This window comes from Cucumis melo, chromosome 11, assembly GCF_025177605.1.
Source record: "Cucumis melo cultivar AY chromosome 11, USDA_Cmelo_AY_1.0, whole genome shotgun sequence".
NCBI lineage: Eukaryota > Viridiplantae > Streptophyta > Magnoliopsida > Cucurbitales > Cucurbitaceae > Cucumis > Cucumis melo.
In genome coordinates this window covers 16367832-16387545 of record NC_066867.1, presented here as the reverse complement: position 1 = coordinate 16387545, position 19714 = coordinate 16367832, and the positions used below count along the sequence as shown (strand labels likewise).

The window sequence follows — 19714 nt, the reverse complement described above, 5'->3', positions numbered from 1 at the left end:
ACTGATCATGGTTATATTAAATGGACTCAAATATATCTATAGTGAGGGGAGTGCAACTAGAAGACTTTAGTGGAATGACTCTTTAGTTAACGAATGTTGATTAGCTTGGTATAAAAGAGTTTAGCCTGTTAATCTCGGATCGTTGAAGCCCTTGATCTATAGGTCCATTAGGTTCCCCTACTAGCTCATATGGAATAAACTTAGAACAGTATAATGGAATGAGTCAAATTGTTTGAAACATGAGAGAAGAGAGAAACAGACAAGCATGTATGATATAATTGTCGGTGTTAAATTACTAATAGAGCTTTATGCTTAAATAGGATTTAAATATTAAAGATATGAATGTGGATACATACTCGGAAGCTCGGAAAAGATGGAAAAAGTCAAAGTTGTAAAAAGTCAAAATATTGACTTTTGACTTTTGAAAAGTCAAACTTTGATCGACAATTTATTCAAATGTGATTTGAATCTTGAGAAAATAAATGCAGATTCATGCTCGGAAGGTCAAAATTAGTCAAGACGAACAAAATTGTTAAAAGTCAAAATGTTGACTTTTTTTGTTTGAAAAGTCAAAGTTTGACTTTGACAAAATGACAATTTTACCCTTTGACCAAAGTTAGTGGGAAAATCCAACATTTTGTTGGATAAACCCACTAATATAGTGGGCGAGGTGTTAGCAAACTATGAAGATATTAAGCTCACTAATGGTTAGTGGGTTATGTGTTGTTGGCCCATATATTTGCATGCACATGTAAAGTCTCTATAAATTGGGCTCTTAGGGCCTCAAGTAAAAAGGTTGGTTAATTTTCTAAAGAACAAAAAATTAGGCTGTTGTTTTTAAAACCTAAAAAATCCAATTTTTATTTTCCATATTTTCTCTCTCTCGCTCTCGGTTTCCTTCATCCAATGAACCCACAACCCGGTTCTAAGTTTAGAGAATAGTAGGTCAACGCTAGTGGTGGTTCAAGCATCAATTGGAGCTTCGAATGTAAGTTTTCCTAAAAACCCTAATTTTAACCTTTTTTCGGTTTAGAGTTTTTTTTTGTTAATTAATTGCAATTAGGGTAGATTTTCGGTCTTTCTTTCGCCCTGCTCGTTTCATCTCTATCAAACCGTTTATGCATAAATATTAGAATTAAAATCCTTTATGAACATTATACATAAATAAAAGTCCTAAAATAAATATAGATTAAATTATTCTGTACAATAATTAATTACATGATATAAAAGTTTTAAACATTAAAGTTTGAAAGTCCATCAAATAATTCGTACAAAGTTACACTTATACCATACCCCTAACTTATACTTATATATCTAATTATTATATATATATTTTTAAAATGGTTCGGTTCGGTTTTAGAAACGATTTAATGTCTTGAGTTGAACTGAGTCGCATAAAAATCAGTTTCAATTTAACACAAATCGAATTGAACTGCATGTATTCGGTTTCAATTCAATTATGATTCGATATGTCAATCGATTTGGTATTCAAACTACCCCTGCTAAGGGGGATGGATCCATGAAAAATCTTTAAACCATTTAAAAGAAAATTGCAGTCCATCCTTAGTTTCCCAAAATAGTATATTTGAAATTGCAAAAATAAAATATGGTGGAGCACAGGCCCAGACATTTGGGCCATGGCCCATGTGCACATTGGAGATATCCCTCTAGCTAGGGTTTTTAGCAGTCTATATAAAGCCGCATCAGGTCGCTTCAGTCTCAGACCAAGCTTGCTTCCACTGCGAGGATGGAGTAGGGTTTTTTAGTCGAAGCAGTCGATTTAAACCAATTCAAGGTTTATCTTTTCATTGTTCTCCATAATTTTCTAAACCAATTCTATGCACGATGCACCCCGGGCTACTCTTATTATCTCCATGACGGTGATAGCCCCATTGCTCGTGCTAGATTGTCGTCGTTTAGTGTTGCAGATTAGCCTTTTGCTTTTTTCCACGGCTGATCTGTGTCAAAACAACGGCTACATTTCTTTATCATGCTTACAACAGTTTTGTTTGTGGTTACTTAGTAGCTTTAGGGGGGCCTCACTACACCTTTAGCTTGTTTTCTGCAGATTAAGCATATGAGAATGGAGCTAGTCATAGAGGCCGAAATTTAGTCTTCGGCGGTGTTCACGTGGGGGCCTATCCTTTCAATGTTTGTGCCTCTAAAAACTTCCGCTATATATATTCTTATACCCAATTATATGAGGTTTGATCTGAGCTTGAGTTTTGTATTGATATGGGAATTATTGGCGATGATTATATGTTTATCCGCGCTTCCGAGGTTAAACAATGAAGCTAGACTAAATGAAAGGTTGAATTTCTTAGTATGAGCCAGTTTTCTTCTATCATGTTTTGTTAAATTTTGGATCTTTTCTTGTGTTTTCCAATCATGGCCGTGACGATGGAACTTCAGCTTATAATGCCAGTTCTGCTTCAGAACTTGATGATTGATAAAGCTGTTTCAGTAATCTGAGCCTTTGATATCTACTAATTCAACCTAGATGTTTGTGCATTTTTCCAGTAATTATATTCTCATATAGTTGTTTTCCTATCAAGGTTTCCATGTCTAGTCTATACACTATATTATTACGATGTGTTTGAGGCAGGTTAAACATAAATTGTGTATTTTAGTGTAAGGATAAATTTATTATTGGTTGAGACCCTTGATGATTCTGACCAACTTTCTGAGATGTTGCGAAGCCAAGACCCTGCTTCAGGGAGAACCTACTTGGTGGAATGGCATTTATATGAGTTACGTGGATTAGACTGAGGTTTCCTGTAGAACAATTAAATCATTTTTTAAGTGTAAGAATAAATTTATAATTTGGTGGAGACCCGTGATGATTCTGTCCAACTCGCTGAGATGTTGTGAAGCCAAGACCCTGCTTCAGGGAGAACCTACTTGGTGGAATAATATTTATATGAGTTAAGTGGATTTGACTGAGGTTTCAGATAGGACAAAAAAATGTTTTTAAGAGTAAGAAATAAATTTATAATTTAGTAGAGGTCTGTGGTGATTCTGTCCTTCATGAGATGTTGTGAGTTATATGGATTTGACTGGTTTCGTTTTTGTCTGTTTTTAATTTAAATTCACAAACCCGTGTTCTTCGCATATTCACATCTTTTGAGTTTAACTATACTCATCCCTTTTTCAATATGGGTATGTAGTCTGAAAAACTCGAATATTTTGTGTTGTCATCAGCTTCTTCTCGCCTGACTTAGGAGACTGGAGTTAAATAACAGCACCAAATTTTCTAATATATTTGGAAAATTTATATTGTTTTTTTTATTGCTTTTACAATCACTTTGTATTGCTCAAAGGCTTCTTTCACTAAATTGTACGTTGTTGATTGATAGTTATGTGTGATGACAATATCTAGCAAGCTGAAGAATGACCGCGTGAGAAGTTGTACTGTCTGAAGTTTCAGATGGAGGTTTGTAGATGTACTTTGTAGATGTACATGGTGTACTTGTTGGTTTTACTCTCAGCTGATGAGTACGACGAAGGCATGAAGATATTTTGGAGGTCTCGATTTCTTAGTGTGCCTCCTTTCTTCTGCTCTGAATCTCCCTCTCGTCATTGTTATTTGATTTATTGTTTTAGATATATTTGCATAGTTTTATTATTTGTTGTATTTTTAAAAAGGTTGATTTATGAGTTTTCTTTGATTTCTGAATCTGAATTACAGATCTTTATTCTATTTGCGTATGTAGGAGATAATTTGAACCTACCAGCAACCTTAAGACTAAGAATGAGCTTGTTTATTTGGATTGTAAACCTGGTCCTGATTTATATGATCCGTATATTGTGTAGCAAGCAATTCAAATAAAACAGCATATTGAATTGAATTGATGTTTAGGAGGAATGAAATCTGCGAATTTGGACAGGCAATGCACGCCTGCCGTGCTTTGCTTGAGCTTTCATCCTTTTCCCATAAATTTATATGGCCAAATGTTTATATGATTTGGGTGCACCATGGTGATCCCTGATCGAACCATTGTGGCATTTTGGACATCAATAATGATATATCCAACAAGCTCTGTTGTCCAATGAACAAGGCTTGTCGAATGTTTATTCAAGGTTGCATCCTCAGTCGATCAACAAATATTTATGTATTAATTGCCACCAACTAACATCAATAGTATAGGATATCATTTTGCACAGGGAATTTCCAATAAGGTTCTTTTATTTTCCAGACAATCACAAAATCGTAGACCATATTCACCCGATCACTTGATGTTCGAGGAGAAATTTCAAGCTTTTTGGATCTATTTGAATGTTAAATGTTTGACCTAATTGATAAGGTTGTCATTTTTGCACTGTAGAGACTATAGCCTAATATTCTTACTTATGTACAACTGAATCAATGTGTAAGGTGGAAGAACTTGACTAACATAAGCTATTAGTCTAAGAGATTTCATGAGGACAACTTCAATGTCCACTCTTGATGTATTTGTTTTGACCACCAACATTGGAAAAAAATGAAGAATATTCGGCCTTGCTTTACAATAAAAATCTCCCCAAGTTGTTGTCTCAGAGGTAATGACACTGCACCATAGTTGATTACAAATTTTTGATATATATTACCTGTTAGACCTAGAAATTGTCAGACCCCCTTCCAGAAGTCTTAATTTAAGAGACGAGAGATGCTATCCTTTAACTAGTGATATAACTTAAACTCAGACTAAAAGTATATAACACATACATCCTTAATACAAGGTCAAGTAGCCGTGTCGCCCTGTACTAAGAACAACCAAGTTCTAATAAGTTTAATATAAACAATATATGTACAAACCATAGTACAAAACATCCTAAAGAATGACATTGAACAATTCATAACTTACTTGACCTTAGCTATGTTCACTCTGCACCTCATTTTAAATTAAGTTAATCAGACTAACCTATGTAAACTTGCTTGTTGTTGAGTTGGGGATCTAGAGTTGGATTTAGGTATTTAGTGTTGTGTTTCCTTTATAATCTTATTGTATGGGTTTACACAAGTGAGGTATGTGAGCTGAATTCCTATCGTAAACTTGTCTAAATGATGAGTCATGGTCATTGCATGCATATGTCTCTAGGTCAGTTATGCAATAAAAGGTACAAGCTTTTGTCCTCGTGTAGTTACTAAGTTCTTGGTGAGTATAAGTTTTCTTATCATTTGTTCAAGTTTACTACACTAGAGCTTTTGTAAAAGGTGGTAAGAATAGTGAGAAGATAGGGAATGAACTAACTTGTATCAAGGAAAAGTAAAGGAATGTATTTGCGTTGTTAGGCAATTAAACCATGCGGCAACCTTGTGATGCGATAGGGACCAATTAATTAGCAAATTAAGGTTAGCACCTCTAAATGCCTTAAATGCCACACTTGCTTGCCTCTCGAGTTGCAAATGATAAAGCTTAGTTACCTCTCTCTCTTTTAAGGGTGACAACCTCTCGATGTCAAGTCACCACACTTGTTCTTCTTTCGGGATAGAAGTGATGGAGGTTTAATCATCAAGGTGGAGTCTCTCTAGATTCCTTTTTGCGAGCTAGCTATATCCTTGCTACTTGCTCTCTCGAGTAGTTGAAGGTAGACTCTGGCCAAGTGATGAAATAAAGCTCAACTAACAGGATAAACCTTATAAGCTAGACTTCTTATTAAGAATTTACCACAAGCCTAAACTACTTATAACACATTGAAAAATGAATAGTAAAGGGATGATAGATTAAAAGGGGATAAATATGCTATGCATTAAAGAATGTAGGCCTTAGGCCACTGTACAATATGAACATCATACATTACAATGAAATAAAAAAAATGGAAAGTAAAGAAATGAAAGATGTTACAAGTTAAAGGGAAGGAAATAGTGGATCTTTCTCTTGTTTTCTCTCTAAGCTCTCAATTACAAGATTGACCGAAGAAGAAGTGAAATTTTATAGAGGGTGAAAAGGCTAGTCATTTCCACCGGCTCCAACGGAGCTCTCTAGGATTTGGTCCATTCAGGCTAGACACTTTACTTGGTGTAGAAGGAGACTTTATATAAGCTACTTTCGACGAGAAATTTCTATTCTTCTGATCATGTCAGCATCGATTATAGCTTTTGACGTCACATCAACTCCAACTACCATTCTTGTCTTCTAGTGAATCTTCATTGCGTGTTGATGTGGTTCTTTGCGTAAGGATGTTTAATTGCCAAGCAAGCTTCTTATTGTGTAGCACACGCTCCTCTGCGAATTTCTTCTTTTCCTTACAATTTTGCGATAAAAAACTGGAAATATGGTAAAATAGGCATGGAGATTTGTGCAAGATTTCTTCTCTTATATTTATGTATTTGCAGTAGAAATTACGCGTTTTGACACATTATCATGCGTTTTAGTTCCATTCTTCTACCTAAAAGGTCATAATAATTTTTATTTCTACAAGTTATTTATAAACCTCTTACCCATAATTAGAACAAGTTTACCTCAAAATTTGGGCATTCTAAACTCTTTCGAACTTCTTGAATCAATGAAACTCTCTACACGCAATTTTTTTTTACTACAACAAACATCCACAAAAACTTGCTTATCTCCCTCATTTCTTTATCGAATTACCTCAAATTTCTTTCTTTTAATTCTTAAGAAATCCATTAACTAACTAATCTGTGAATTTGGAGCTTTAATATCACTTGGACTAATCAGAGTCAACCTCAAAACGACCTTGCTCTCATTTATCCGAAATCCCTTAAAGAATTAAGTTCCTTATTATTCCAGCTATTTCAAGCATGAATTAGCTTTTACACCCTTCATAAAAAATGTAAAGAAGATCTTTTATCTTATTGATAACTTGTAGAAATGAAGTATTTTTGCCTAAGAATAGAAGAAAACAAAGGATAAAGTAAGTGATTTGATTAACTTGTGTATCGTGTCTTGCAAAGAATTTTATCTATATTTTATCGCATTTTTAATGTTTTTATCGCAGGATATAAGCAAAAAGAAGTAGACCACGACGATCTAATGCATTATTAGACAAATTTAGTTGGCGGGAATGTTAGAGAAAGGACAAAAAGACGTATAAGTGGTGTCGATGCAACTTTTCAGGAGCATTAATGACACGTGGATGTCTTGTCAACATCATTCAACGTGTATAAATAGAGGTCTCTTCTTTAGAATTCAGTGTGCATTGTTTGGCTGGAGAGTAAGTTCATTTCGTCCATTCTTTCTTCTTCCTTTGAGTTTAAGTGAGAGCTTAGAACAAAAAGGGAGAGAGACTTATTCCCCCTCCATTTCTCCATTAAGATCAGACAAAAATCAGAGCCAAAGAGTATGAGAATCATACTCTAAGGCTTGACGCATTTCTCTGCATCCCATTTTCTATTTATCTTGTATTCCTTTGTAAAATGTATTATATGAACGAGAGACCTAAAGCTATGTCTATAAAAGTACTATATTTACACCCCTTCCTGGATCACCTACTTTCCCAGAAGGTAGCGTGATCTCAATTGAAACCATCCCCTTTTGAGACAATTGCAGTTGACCCTTGACATGAAAACATAAAATATTTGCCAGTAGAAGTTTTTAAACTTAGGAACAATCTTAAAAATTAGTGTAACCCATTTGGAAATGACTTTTATTAAATACCAAGTAAAATGTGTAGAACATGAAATATAAACTTTTAATAAAAGATAACAATATTTTTAATAAAACATTTTTCTTTCATGTCTGAAAACTAATTTGGCCTGGCAACAATAAGTTCAGCACGTGGAGATTCACAATCTGTACCTGGAAAGACAGAAAACATTATGAAAGAGTAAGTCAAAAAGACTTAGTAAGTAATAGTTTTATAAACAAGTTTGCATAAACAGATTAACATAAAATTGAAGCTTAAATAATATTTATCAACAAATAGTCATTTCATAACATGATACTTAAAACATTGAACTTTTGCATAGCTTTGGAAGACAATGATCCATAGCCATAGGCGGTATTAAACCTCTTCGTCCTAAGACAAAACAGTCGATTGGAAACAACTTTCACTGTAATCTCCTCCTTTAAGGCATAAAAATATACCCTTCCTAATGGCCTATAAACTATAGGCTCGTCAAAGCTACCATCAGTATGGAGTTAACCACATACATGTATACAACAGGTCTCATGGAATATTCAGGGTAGGATAAACATATTTAAAAACAATGAAACATTTCTTTTGCTTTTATAGTTCATCAAGAAATCTTTCAAACATAACATTTCTTTTGCTTTTATAGTTCATCAAGAAATCTTTCAAACATAACATTTCTTTTGCTTTTATAGTTTATCAAGAAATCTTTCAAACATAGCATAGTTTGAGAAATCAGTTCAATAATTGTAAAATATGTCTTTGAACAATAACTTGGAAAATAACTTTTATAGCTTGAAACCATGTTTAATAAATAGCTTTCAAATCAATGTGTTACTCATAATACTTGAACTAATACTTAGATTAGAAATTCCTTTGAAGTGTCCTCGTCTTGAAAAATCCACATTTAGTCCTTAATTAATCCTTTGATCATGAAAATATCCAAAAATTTTCTTAAAATTTCGAAAAATAACAAAACAGCCTAAAACAGCCCAAAAATGAGGTGTCGCGCGTGTCTTGGCCGCATTTCTAGTGTGGCCCTCATGTGTGCCTTGCGCGCTTTGTGCTACGCGCGCAGCCCTGCATGCTAACCTCCTCACAAGGTCATGATCGTAGTTCGAGCGCATTCGTTGCTGCTCGACTATGTCATGTACCTTAATTAAGTTTAGATAACCTCTTTGAAATTTAAAACCATGCTCATCTCTCCCAGTCATGCTTGACACTCGGCCACTATCCATATATACTTTTTCATCCAAAAATATGATTTGAATTTGAAAAATCATAACTTTAAATCCAGAAATATTTTGGAAAAACTTCCTTTTACAAAGTTACTCTAAAATATTTTAGCTTCCTTACCTTAAAATTTTAAAGCCAAAATCTTTCTGATGCATCTTGTGGATAGCAAAATGTCTACCTTATTCAGATTCTCCTCCAAAATGCATTCTCGCCTTTTCTTAGTCTAAATGCCAATGTTTTTGCCTTCAATTTTTACAGCAGCCCAGTTCTATGAACTAGACACAATTTTTAAATTTTTTAGAGTGGTTTGGGGTAAATGACACAAGTGAATTGTTAGAATTTCTTGAGTGAAGTTGTCTATTTATAGTGAAACCTTGTATGGAAATTAAATGCTCCTCCTACTTGCTTCATCCACCTTTTAATCTCCTTAATCCACCTTCTGCTTCTAATCCATCTCCACCTTGGCCCCAAAAAAATATGTAATTAGCTTAAGGCACCTGAATTAACTTTAAATCACTTGTCTTTAGCTTGGCACATAGCTTGTCTAAAACGTCTAGCCTTGTTAAAACGCCAACTAACCTCTATTATTCGCTTTTGCTTAATGTCACTAGGCTCTTCTTTCCTTGATTGAGAATTTTTGGATTCATGACTTATCTGTGACTTGACTTGCAATTCCTTTTGTTTCTCCAATCTTAATTAAGGACATTCTCTTTTACAATGCCCATACCCTTTGCATTGATAACAAATATCTACTCCAACCAAACATTGATCTCAGTGAAATCTCCCATGGTTGTGACAATAAGATCTTCTAATTGTGCCAGCTAATGATTTCTTTCCTAACTTCTTAGTGATTGCAACCGATTTAACTGATTGAACAAGACTTCTTTGTTGTTGATTTGGTAAATATTTCTTATATTCACCTTCCATTTCTGATGTCTTTTAGAAGAAATAACTTGCCTTTGCTTTTGTTCTTTTATTCTAAAGTAGTGTTTTGAGAAAAATTATTCCTCAAACATTTTTTGAAATTTTCTCCAACTTGACCTTTCTACCCTAGTCAAACTTCTCTTCCTACCAATCTCTTGCTTCTCTTCCTAACATAGTTTTTGCTAGTTTGACTTCTTGGTCTTGAGGGCATTTGATAATTCTGAAGCAATCAATCAATCTACTAATCCATTCATATGCTTTGGTCGAACTAGTTGATCCCTTGAACACTTCAACTCTTAAATTAGCTTCTAATTCCCTACTAGTACACATGTTTCTATAATCCATTTGATCTGCGAGTGGCAAGATTTCTTTACCTTAACAATTTATAAAAACAAAATTTTTACTTACATAGCTTTTGGCAAGATTGTGTTTTGGTTGCTGTTTATGTACTTTGCATGCCAATCAAATTTTATTTTAAACTCAATTTTCTGTTCCCTAAGATTTTGCTCCGATACCACTTGTCACACCCCCTCTCGGATCACCTGCTTAGACCCAATGGTGGCGTGATGTCAACTAAAACCGTCCACCTTTGAGACAATTCTGGCTGACCCTTGATATGAAAACATAAAACATTTGTCAGAGGAAGTCTTTAAACTTAGGAACAATCTTAAAAATTAGTGTAACCCATTTGGAAATGACTTTTATTAAATACTAAGTAAAATGTGTAAAACATTAAATATAAATTTTTAATAAAAGGTAATGATACTTTTAATAAAACGTATTCTTTCATGATTGAAAACTAATTTGGCCTAGTAGCAGTAAGTTTAGCATGTGGAGATTCAAAATCTGTACCTAGAAAGAGGCAAAACATTTTGAAAACGTAAGTCAAAAGACTTAGTGAGCAACCGAGAAAGCACTCTCGAGGATTGTATGGACCCATTTCTTTTCTGATCATTCGAATGGTTATCCTAGTTATAACTAGATCACTATTGGACCTAAAGATCAACACAAGACCACGTTTACATGTCCCTATGACATGTTTGCATTACGTTGTATGCCTTTTGGCTTATGTAACGCATTAGGGGACATTCAAAAGGTGCATTATGGCTATCTTCTCAGACTTTCTAGAGAGATCAGTTGAGATCTTTACAGATGACTTCTCAGTTTTTTGGGATTCTTTCAAAGAATTTTTGGGTAGTTTGGAAGAAGTGCTAAAAAGATGTGAAAAGACACACATATTGCTCAATTGGGAGAAGTGTCATTTCATGGTCACAGAGGGAATTATGCTTGGGAACATGATCTCTAATGCAGGATTAGAAGTGGACCCCAAAAAAATTTATATGATAGCAAATTACCACCGCCTTCAGATGTCAAGCAATTGAGGAGCTTTTTGGGACATGTTCGGTTTTATAGAAGATTTATTACAAAATTTTCCAAATCACCAGTACCCTACTATGCACCGATAAACCCTTTAACTTCGATGAGAAATGCAACCAGGCATTCTAGACCTTAAAAGATGCATTGACCTCAGCGCCTATCCTCATCACTTCTGATTGGTTACAACCATTTGAACTCATGTGTGACGCGAGTGATGTGGCACGCGGTAGGGGCTATACTGGGTCAAAAGAAGGATAAAGTGATCAAGCTCATATGCTACGCGAGCCAAACTCTTAATGATGCCTAAGAGAATTATACAACCACTGAGAAGGAGTTGCTCGAAGTAGTCTTCGAGATAGAAAAGTTTAGGAGTTACATTGTTTGCTCTAAAGTTATGGTATATTCTGATCATTCTACGATTAAATATCTTATGGCGAAAAAGGGATGCCAAATCGCAGTTAATCAGATGGGTGCTATTGCTCCAAGAGTTTGATCTGGAGATTGTAGAACGCAAAGGTGCCGAGAACCAAGGGTAGATCACTTATTGCATCTGAGTAATGAACCATTTCAACACAAGAAGAAAAAGATTGAAGATGGTTTTCCTGATGAACAACTCTTCCATGTTGAAGTAAAAGAGCCCTAGTATGTCGACATAGTCAATTATCTAGTTAGCAAAACATGGCCACAGGACTTCAACAACCGACAAAAAAGAAGTTATTTCATGAATTACATTTCTATAGATGAGATGAGCACTTCCCTTACAAGTTGGGGCTAGACCAAATATTGAGAAGGGTATGTCTCTAAATATGAAACAACTGAAATAATCACCAAGTGTCATGAAGCACTTTATGGTGGATACTTTGGTGGACAAAAGATGGCTTCAAAGGTCTTGTAGAGTGGGTACTTCTGACCCACTCTATTTCAAGATGCGAGGAACTTTATGGTCAGCTGTGATCGGTGACATAGAATAGGAAACATGTCTCATTACAATGAAATGCCCTAACAGCCCATCCTGGAGATTGAACTCTTTTATGTGCTAGGAATTGACTTTATTGGACCGTTTCCTCAATCTGGTGGCCACTTATACATATTGTTGGTTGTGGACTATATCTCGATGTGGATTGAAGCTGTCTCTTACATCAAGAGTGATGCGATTACAGTCCATAATTTTTTGAAAAAGATTATCTTCACGCGTTTTGGGACACCTCAAGCCCTTATTAGTGATGAAGGCTCTCATTTCATTAATTGCATCATGGCTAAACTACTCGCGAAGTACAACATTACCCATAAAGTCGCAACTGCTTAGCACCTTCAAACAAATGGTCAAACAGAGGTCTCCAACAAAGAAATCGAGAAGATTCATTGATCTACATGACGAGTCATTGATCATGGTCATTCATACTAGATGCTCTCTATGTATCTCTTCATCATGTAACTCCTAAGTCCTCGTTGAGTACAAGTTTTTCTATTACTTTTCCAAGTATAAGTGAAACAATAGGTTTATCTGAGTGATCCAAAGTCGAACACAGGAAATTGATATCAAAGCTTAGTTCTAGGATTCACTAGGCGTTTAGGCAGTATAAAAGAATAAACTATAAAGTGTGAATGAGAGTAAGTTTAAGCTATATCTACTTATCTACACTAGAGAATTTGTAAAGGAGAATGAAGATGGATGCGGATGGTGTTGTGAACTAACTATATCTACTTATCTACACTAGAGAATTTGTAAAGGAGAATGAAGATGGATGCGGATGGTGTTGTGAACTAACTTGCATAAAAGGAGTGAAGGAAAGTCTATGCATTACTAGGCGATTAAGCAATAAAACATTCCTGGTGTGATATAACTTAGTTAACGAGCTTATGATTAAGGCGAGCACCTCTCGGTGTTTTTAAACGCCACACTTGCTCACATCTCTAGATCCAAATGACCAAGCTGCGTTAAGCAAGTGATATCTACAATGCTTCACTTATAGTACTTATAGAGTCTCGCATTTAAGGGTGACAACCTCTCGGCGCCTAATACCCACACTTAGTTTCCTTTCGATACACAAATGATCGAAGTTATCTTATCAAGGTGAAGTTTGTCTCCAAACTCCTACTTGCGCGTGTTAACCAGATCCTTTCTTCTTGACCTTTCAGGTAGTTGGTGATATACACTGACCAGATGATGAAAATAACTCAGCTAAACGTGATAAGAAATATAAATGAACCTTCTTATCAAGAATTTATCATAAGAATTAAACTACAAATAACACAAAGATGGAGGAACAACAAAGAGATAGAGGATTGAAACTGGTATAAATATGCAATGTATTAAAGAATATAGATCTTCAGCCACTATACAATATGAACAAATACATTACAAAGAATGGAAAAAATAGAAATGAAATTACAAGTTAGGAGAAATGGGAATGAGATCTTCTTTACTCAAACCTCAAGCTTTCACTCTTTGATGATCGGAGAAGATGAAGAAAAACTTTATAGACGGTGGAAAGGCTACTCCTTTCCACCACTCTTTAGGGTCAGGCCCCTTCAGGCTCAGACACTTTCTTGATGGTGATGAAGTTCTTTATGTAGGTAGATTTAGGTGAGAAATCTGATCTTTTAGACATATCAGCGTGGAAAACTGCCTTTGTGTTACGTCACATCAACTCTAACTACCACTTTTGTCTTCTAGCGAACTTCTTCTCACGTACTGATATGGTCTTCTAGCCTAGTCTTCATACGAGTTCCTCTACTATTCACTATCTTCTTCTTTTGTTCATAATCCTGTGTTAAAACACTAAAAATAGGGTGAAATAGTCTTGGATTCTTATGTAAAGTGTATTTTCGAATATTTATGAATTTACATTATAAGCTATGCGTTTTGATACATTTCTCATGTGTTTTGATCTCATTATTCTATCTAATTGAAGCATTTTGATTTTGAATTTTTTGATTTTGCTTCTGATTCACGGAACGCTCGTTTGGGGTTAGCTTTAGATGGATTTAATTCGTTCGGTCGTATGAGTATCCTATACAGTATATGGCATGTAGTGTTAATTCCTTACAATTTGCCACCTTGGAAATGCATGAAAAAGTCAAACTTTTTCATGTCATTGCTCATTCTCGATCCAAGATTTCCTGATGCAATGACGTCGTACGATTATCTGTCAACCTGGAACAGGAGGAAGATCGAGAAGTCAAAGAAGTCCTTGGTGACAGAGTAAGGAAAAGTAGAAGGCCCACGAGGGAGATACATAAATTCCTAATGAAGTGGAAGAACCCCCTCGTGGAGGTAACAATCGGAGAACATGTCGAAGATCTTGAAGCGTGAAAGCAAAAGATCGAAGAGCTCCAGCTTCGCCAGTTGACAGGGACGTCAACAGTTTAAGTGGGGGAGAATGTCACGGGCATACTTGTCCAAGGTGTTATTTACCTATGGCGTATGCTCGAATACCCTTAAGTTGATTTGTCTTTATGTCTTATAAGTAGTTTAGTCTATTTCTTTCATTTTCGTGTCGTTGAGCCACAATTTGACATTTCGGCTTTTTCATATGCAAGCCTGCCAAGGCCAAAAATCTCAATATGTACTATAGGGGGTAGCACACTACTTGAACCCTCGCCTAAGCCTTGTTGCGCTCTTTGCAATCTAAGCTATTTTCTTTGCAATTGACTGTCTTTAATGTTTTCTTTTATGATGTTTTCAACAATTTATTTTCTCTCTCCCGTTTTATAAAATAATTTTCCCAAGAACGTGGAGGAAGGCTACATCATACTGCAAGCTTGTCCAAAGATTTCGAATATTGAACGGCTGATTTGTTGATCGAGTATAACAAGTACCACACAATCGTGTTTGAAAGGCTACGATTGTGACACCCAGCACTCCCATCGTCTTTGTCGTAGTGCGGCCCACTAGCACCCACCAGCATCGTTGTTACGAAGTGCACTCAACGTCAACAACAGAATCTAACCTATGTGCACATGGTACCATATAGCCTCTGGCTCAACATCTTAGTCATGAAGTTAACAGAAAAATCAAAAAATCATATAAAAACATTAAAATATGTTTGCTATCTTTATCTTTCATATTAAGCTTTCTCAGATTGTTCGTGGAAAACTAAAAACCCAAAAACAATACTTGCTTAAAATGATATTGTTTCAGCTACTTTTCAGAAAGTCAATAATAACGTGCTCATATATAGATTTCATCATAAAACTTAAGCTTGAAACCGTTCATGCAAATCATGTACTATTCATAGAAATATAATCATAGATAAAAGTTAATAAATTTGTTTTGTCACTCACAACCTTAGGCTAGTTCCTTGGTGTGTAGACTCGACTTATTTCCTCTTTTCCTGTCAAACAAACCAAAACTGAGCGTCGTCTGGTATTTTTACGCTAACTTTTGATGACGCACAAACGATGACATTCAAATATTTTAAACTTAGACATAAAAGAGTATTTCTCTTATTTCCCCAAAAATTTCCAAATTTAACAACTTAATTTCAAACATTCATAACCTTCTCAATACTTCACCAAAATTAAATCTAATTTATATCAAACTCTTCATTTTTTACACCTCTACAACTTACTTGAAGGAAGGAAAATGAAATTCCCAACCGATTGCTACAGAAATGGCCAGAAACAGAGAGAGTAAAAAATCAAGTCTGCTGTTATCCCCTGACTTGCTCTTGAAATTAAGCTTACTTTTAGTCATTTTTGGCTCACGATTTCTTCATAAAAGTTGTAGGAAATTTCATAAGTCTTTCAACCATACCTAATAGATTATTCTTTTATACTACCTTATTGATGAGTAAATCCAAGAACTAATCTTTGATCAATTTCCTGTGTTTGACTCTGGATCATCCAGATAAACCTGTTGTTTTGCTTATACTTGGGCAAGCAACAGAAAAACTTGTACACGACAAGGACTTAGCTTTAATACGATGAATAGAGACATTGTGAGCATTTTACATGCAATGATCATGTCTAAGCGCATAATGAAGAGATTTAAAATGAGCATTTTGCGTGCAATGATCTTGAATCAATGACACATTATGAAGAATGAAATATAGTTTACCTCACTAAGTTCGAAACCAACGAGCAAATTTTTGGCACCGTTGCTGGAAAATTGATTTTTCAAACTTAGGAATAGGATTTTACTTTGATTTTGGGAAAAATGCTCAACTTTGGTGAATCACACGTTCAGCCGAAGAACACGTGAAGAGGTTTTAAGATACCAGAGTAATCTGTGCTTACTTGAACCAACCCTAAGGTTGAGTGTATTTTTCGAACACTGAAGGATTCAACATAATAAATTAAATTCAATTTGACTACGCTGCTGAGATCCTTAAACACCTCAGATCTTAAATGCATAATTTGTTGAAATTTAAGAACCTAAAGTAAGGCGTCAAAGAAAATGTCCATGAAGAGAGTTCAATAAGATCTATATCTTTACTAACTACGCGATTAAGGATCAAGATCATTTGAGCATTACGATGAACGATTACAAGCAGAGGCTATTGCGATGATCAATCAAGACGCAGAGAGCCATGTTTCAAATGATCCACAAAGTTTAGGAGAAGACTACAAGGCTATGGAGCTATGAGGAGGAACATGTGATGATGCACAACCTTCCTCGCCAAAGAACCCGAACGCAAGGATACACATGTAATGTATAAATTTCCCTTATTCTATCTAGCATGTGCATCCTCAATTTTGTATTCTTTTTGTATATTACGCCTGTAATTACTTTATACTTGTAAAATAGTTTTGAACTTAGATTTGTAAATTCATCTTCTCAAGTAAGGGAATTCAAGTTATCTCGTGAAACCTATAGGTTATTAGGAAAGGATGAATAAAATGAAGTCATTTTACGAAAAGGATCGCATCAAGATACAATAGGCTTTTTGACCTTTTTGTAGGATGAAGCTGAGCTTAGGGCTTCATCGAGAATCGTTAGGGTTTACAGGAAGCGAAACGTCTCATCAATCTTTGAAGTTCTTAAACTTCTAAGAAGTAATGAGTACATCGTACCTCGAGCATTGAACCATCTATGTCAAGTTTTCATGTCACCTTATTATGACAAGACATTAACTGCACGATAACCAATCCTTTAACCCTAGTCAAGCATGTTTATTTAAACCACCTGTAAACCTTGAATCCTAACGCCAAATGCAATGTTTCACTCAACTTCAAGCACTCATCTTCTCTAACTATCAGTAGTTCTCCTTTGTTCTCACTTTGTTAAATTCCTTTCTTCTCTCAGTTATCATGAATGAGAATATTTTTCTTACCGAAGCCCTCAAGAAATTTCAAGTTCTAAAGGACGAAGCAAGTTCGTCTATCTAATGAAGTAGTTAGCATTCACCATTCGACGAACCTATGCTGAAGCACTACAAAATGGTTGCAATCAATTGAGTGATGGTCAGACTGTCCAAGAACCAATTGAATCGCCTTTATAACCTAATATCTGATAAAACTACAAAAGATGAAGAGGGGTGAGAAATGTTAGGAAAGATTAAGGGAGAAAATAGAGGAATAAAAGAAAATGTAAGGAAAGAAGTAGAAGAAAGTTAAAAGATAGAAAGGAATATAAGAAAATGTAACGAGGAAGAAGGAAAAGAAAAAGCAATACAACCAGGTGAGGAAGGAGGAATAAATCTCCCACTACAAAGCACTTCCTCACCTATTGCAAAATATAAAAGGTTGGGCAAAGAAGAAGAGAAAGAAAAAGTGGAGGAAAAAGCCGCTGAGATGGGGTTTAAGAAAGAAAGCGGCAGAATTAGTCCTTTGGAGGACGAAGTGCCAAAGCTCAAGAAGAAGAAAGTAGAATGTGTTAAAGAAGTCCTTACAGGCACAAGAAGAGGCGAGGCGAAAAGAAAAATCAAGCAAAACGCCTCAAACATGGGAAGAGGAGCAAGACAAGGAGGAAGCCTTGGGATCGAAAAAGAAAAGGCTAAAGACTCCTAGGAAATCTTGTCACAAAGTTCCAAGAAGAAGAAGAGAAGGTCAGCTGATTTGACCTCCACCCCACAATCCAAATCCTCCAAGGACAACCTCTTTCAAAGTCCCTACAAATCTAACACACAAACTTCCTCCCTAAAAATCCCAAAAGTCCAACCTCCAAAATCCAAATCACCTACTTTCTCCATAACAATTCAAAACATTCTTTAACGATAAGAAACAAATACTCTAGCTCTTGTCGTCGACCCAATCAGCCAAACTAAACTGACGGAAAGATGTGACACGCAATTCAACGCTTTATTGAAATATTAGCATATGTCAGTGTGTGTTGCAATCCCAACACCATAGGTTCCATAGAGTTTGGTAAGACCCCTGACGCGATTTGACCGGATGGTGCGAGCAAGGGTGAATATGCAACCACAACACCAAATTCCACCACCTCCTCTACCGCAAGCTTAAGCAGGGGAAAATTTTAAAATTTTGTAACTATTCTTTTTTGTAATTTTAACTTTTACTTATGTAATTTGTACTTCTTTATAATTATGTTCTCTTCAATATAAAGTACAACTTTTGATGCAATTCTTTCGCATTCAGTCTTTCTTGTCGCACGTTTAGCTCCCTGCATTGTAGCACTTTAATTTTTCCTTGCAACTCAATGATAACTTCAGTGAAATAAAATACACAAAATAAGGTTTCATTTATTATTTAGGGATTCAACTTGTTAAGGAAATTTACTTAGGAAATAATTCTAAAGTTTATTAGGCGAGCAAGCTTTACCTTAAACCTCTTTTGTAATTTTTTCTTACAAAAAAACTTAGCATTCAATTTGAGTAATGATGATATTGCTAATCTCTAAATTTGGGGGTGTGCGAGGTTAGCAATAAAGCTTTTGAAACTTTTTGGAAATCTCATCAAGGCATTCTAAAAATAAGGTGTTTTAACAAAAGTTTAAATAGTGCCAAAAAGCCAAAAATTTTAAAATTTTTGTATTTATTTATTCAATTAAAATAACAACTCCAATGTTGCCTCCTCTTACAAAAATAAGCAAAGCTTTAAAAGTAAAAATTTAGAGAGTTGAGTAATAAAAGGTGATAAGAGTTATAGTTGAGAAGAGAAACAGACTCATAGAGAGCTTATGACTTTCCACTCAATGCAAAACCTTCTGCAAGTATAATAAAAAACATTCTTTCGCTAAATAAAAGGATTCAAAAATCTTTGAAAACTTTAGCCATTTCTGATTTTGAAAATAAGATTCTTGTGGAAATGAACAATGGTGTTTTGAGTATTAAGCTTGCCACGTTTTGAACTTAGAAATGTATTCATAGCAAAAAGTACACAATAAGAGTGAACCTTGAATAACAAATAAAACTTGATTGCACTTTGAGAAATTTAGGGAAGCAAGGAGGAAGGTAAGTCTTTTATGAGGATTTGTCCTTGAGGATTTTTTCTTGAGGACAAGCATAATACGAAGAGATGCTTGAGGATAATCATTATTCTAAATTTAGGGGTGTAATAACTTGTAGAAATACAAGTTATTGTAGCATTTTTTATAGAATAACGAGGCCAAAATATAAAAAAAATGTATCAAAACACCTTAATTATGTGAAAAAACATAAGTATTTAGAAATACACGTTACATAAGCATCTATGTCTATTT

The 19714-nt window shown here is 35.0% G+C and overlaps 1 long non-coding RNA gene and 6 other non-coding genes across 7 annotated transcripts; all 7 read left to right on the top strand.

The window, feature by feature from the left end:
- Positions 1 to 1710: 1710 nt before the first annotated feature.
- LOC127151667 (uncharacterized) lies at positions 1711 to 3848 on the top strand. The gene is made up of 2 exons (XR_007824728.1): positions 1711 to 1795; positions 2069 to 3848. It is a non-coding gene; the product is annotated as an uncharacterized LOC127151667 (long non-coding RNA).
- LOC127144088 (small nucleolar RNA snoR134) lies at positions 1839 to 1983 on the top strand. Its single transcript, XR_007815712.1, has one exon. It is a non-coding gene; the product is annotated as a small nucleolar RNA snoR134 (small nucleolar RNA).
- Positions 2247 to 2333, top strand: LOC127144084 (small nucleolar RNA U36a). Its single transcript, XR_007815708.1, has one exon. It is a non-coding gene; the product is annotated as a small nucleolar RNA U36a (small nucleolar RNA).
- LOC127144112 (small nucleolar RNA Z223) lies at positions 2387 to 2479 on the top strand. The gene has a single exon (XR_007815733.1). It is a non-coding gene; the product is annotated as a small nucleolar RNA Z223 (small nucleolar RNA).
- LOC127144113 (small nucleolar RNA Z278) lies at positions 2659 to 2772 on the top strand. The gene has a single exon (XR_007815734.1). It is a non-coding gene; the product is annotated as a small nucleolar RNA Z278 (small nucleolar RNA).
- LOC127144114 (small nucleolar RNA Z278) lies at positions 2833 to 2946 on the top strand. Its single transcript, XR_007815735.1, has one exon. It is a non-coding gene; the product is annotated as a small nucleolar RNA Z278 (small nucleolar RNA).
- LOC127144130 (small nucleolar RNA snoR97) lies at positions 3148 to 3252 on the top strand. The gene has a single exon (XR_007815749.1). It is a non-coding gene; the product is annotated as a small nucleolar RNA snoR97 (small nucleolar RNA).
- Positions 3849 to 19714: the final 15866 nt, after the last annotated feature.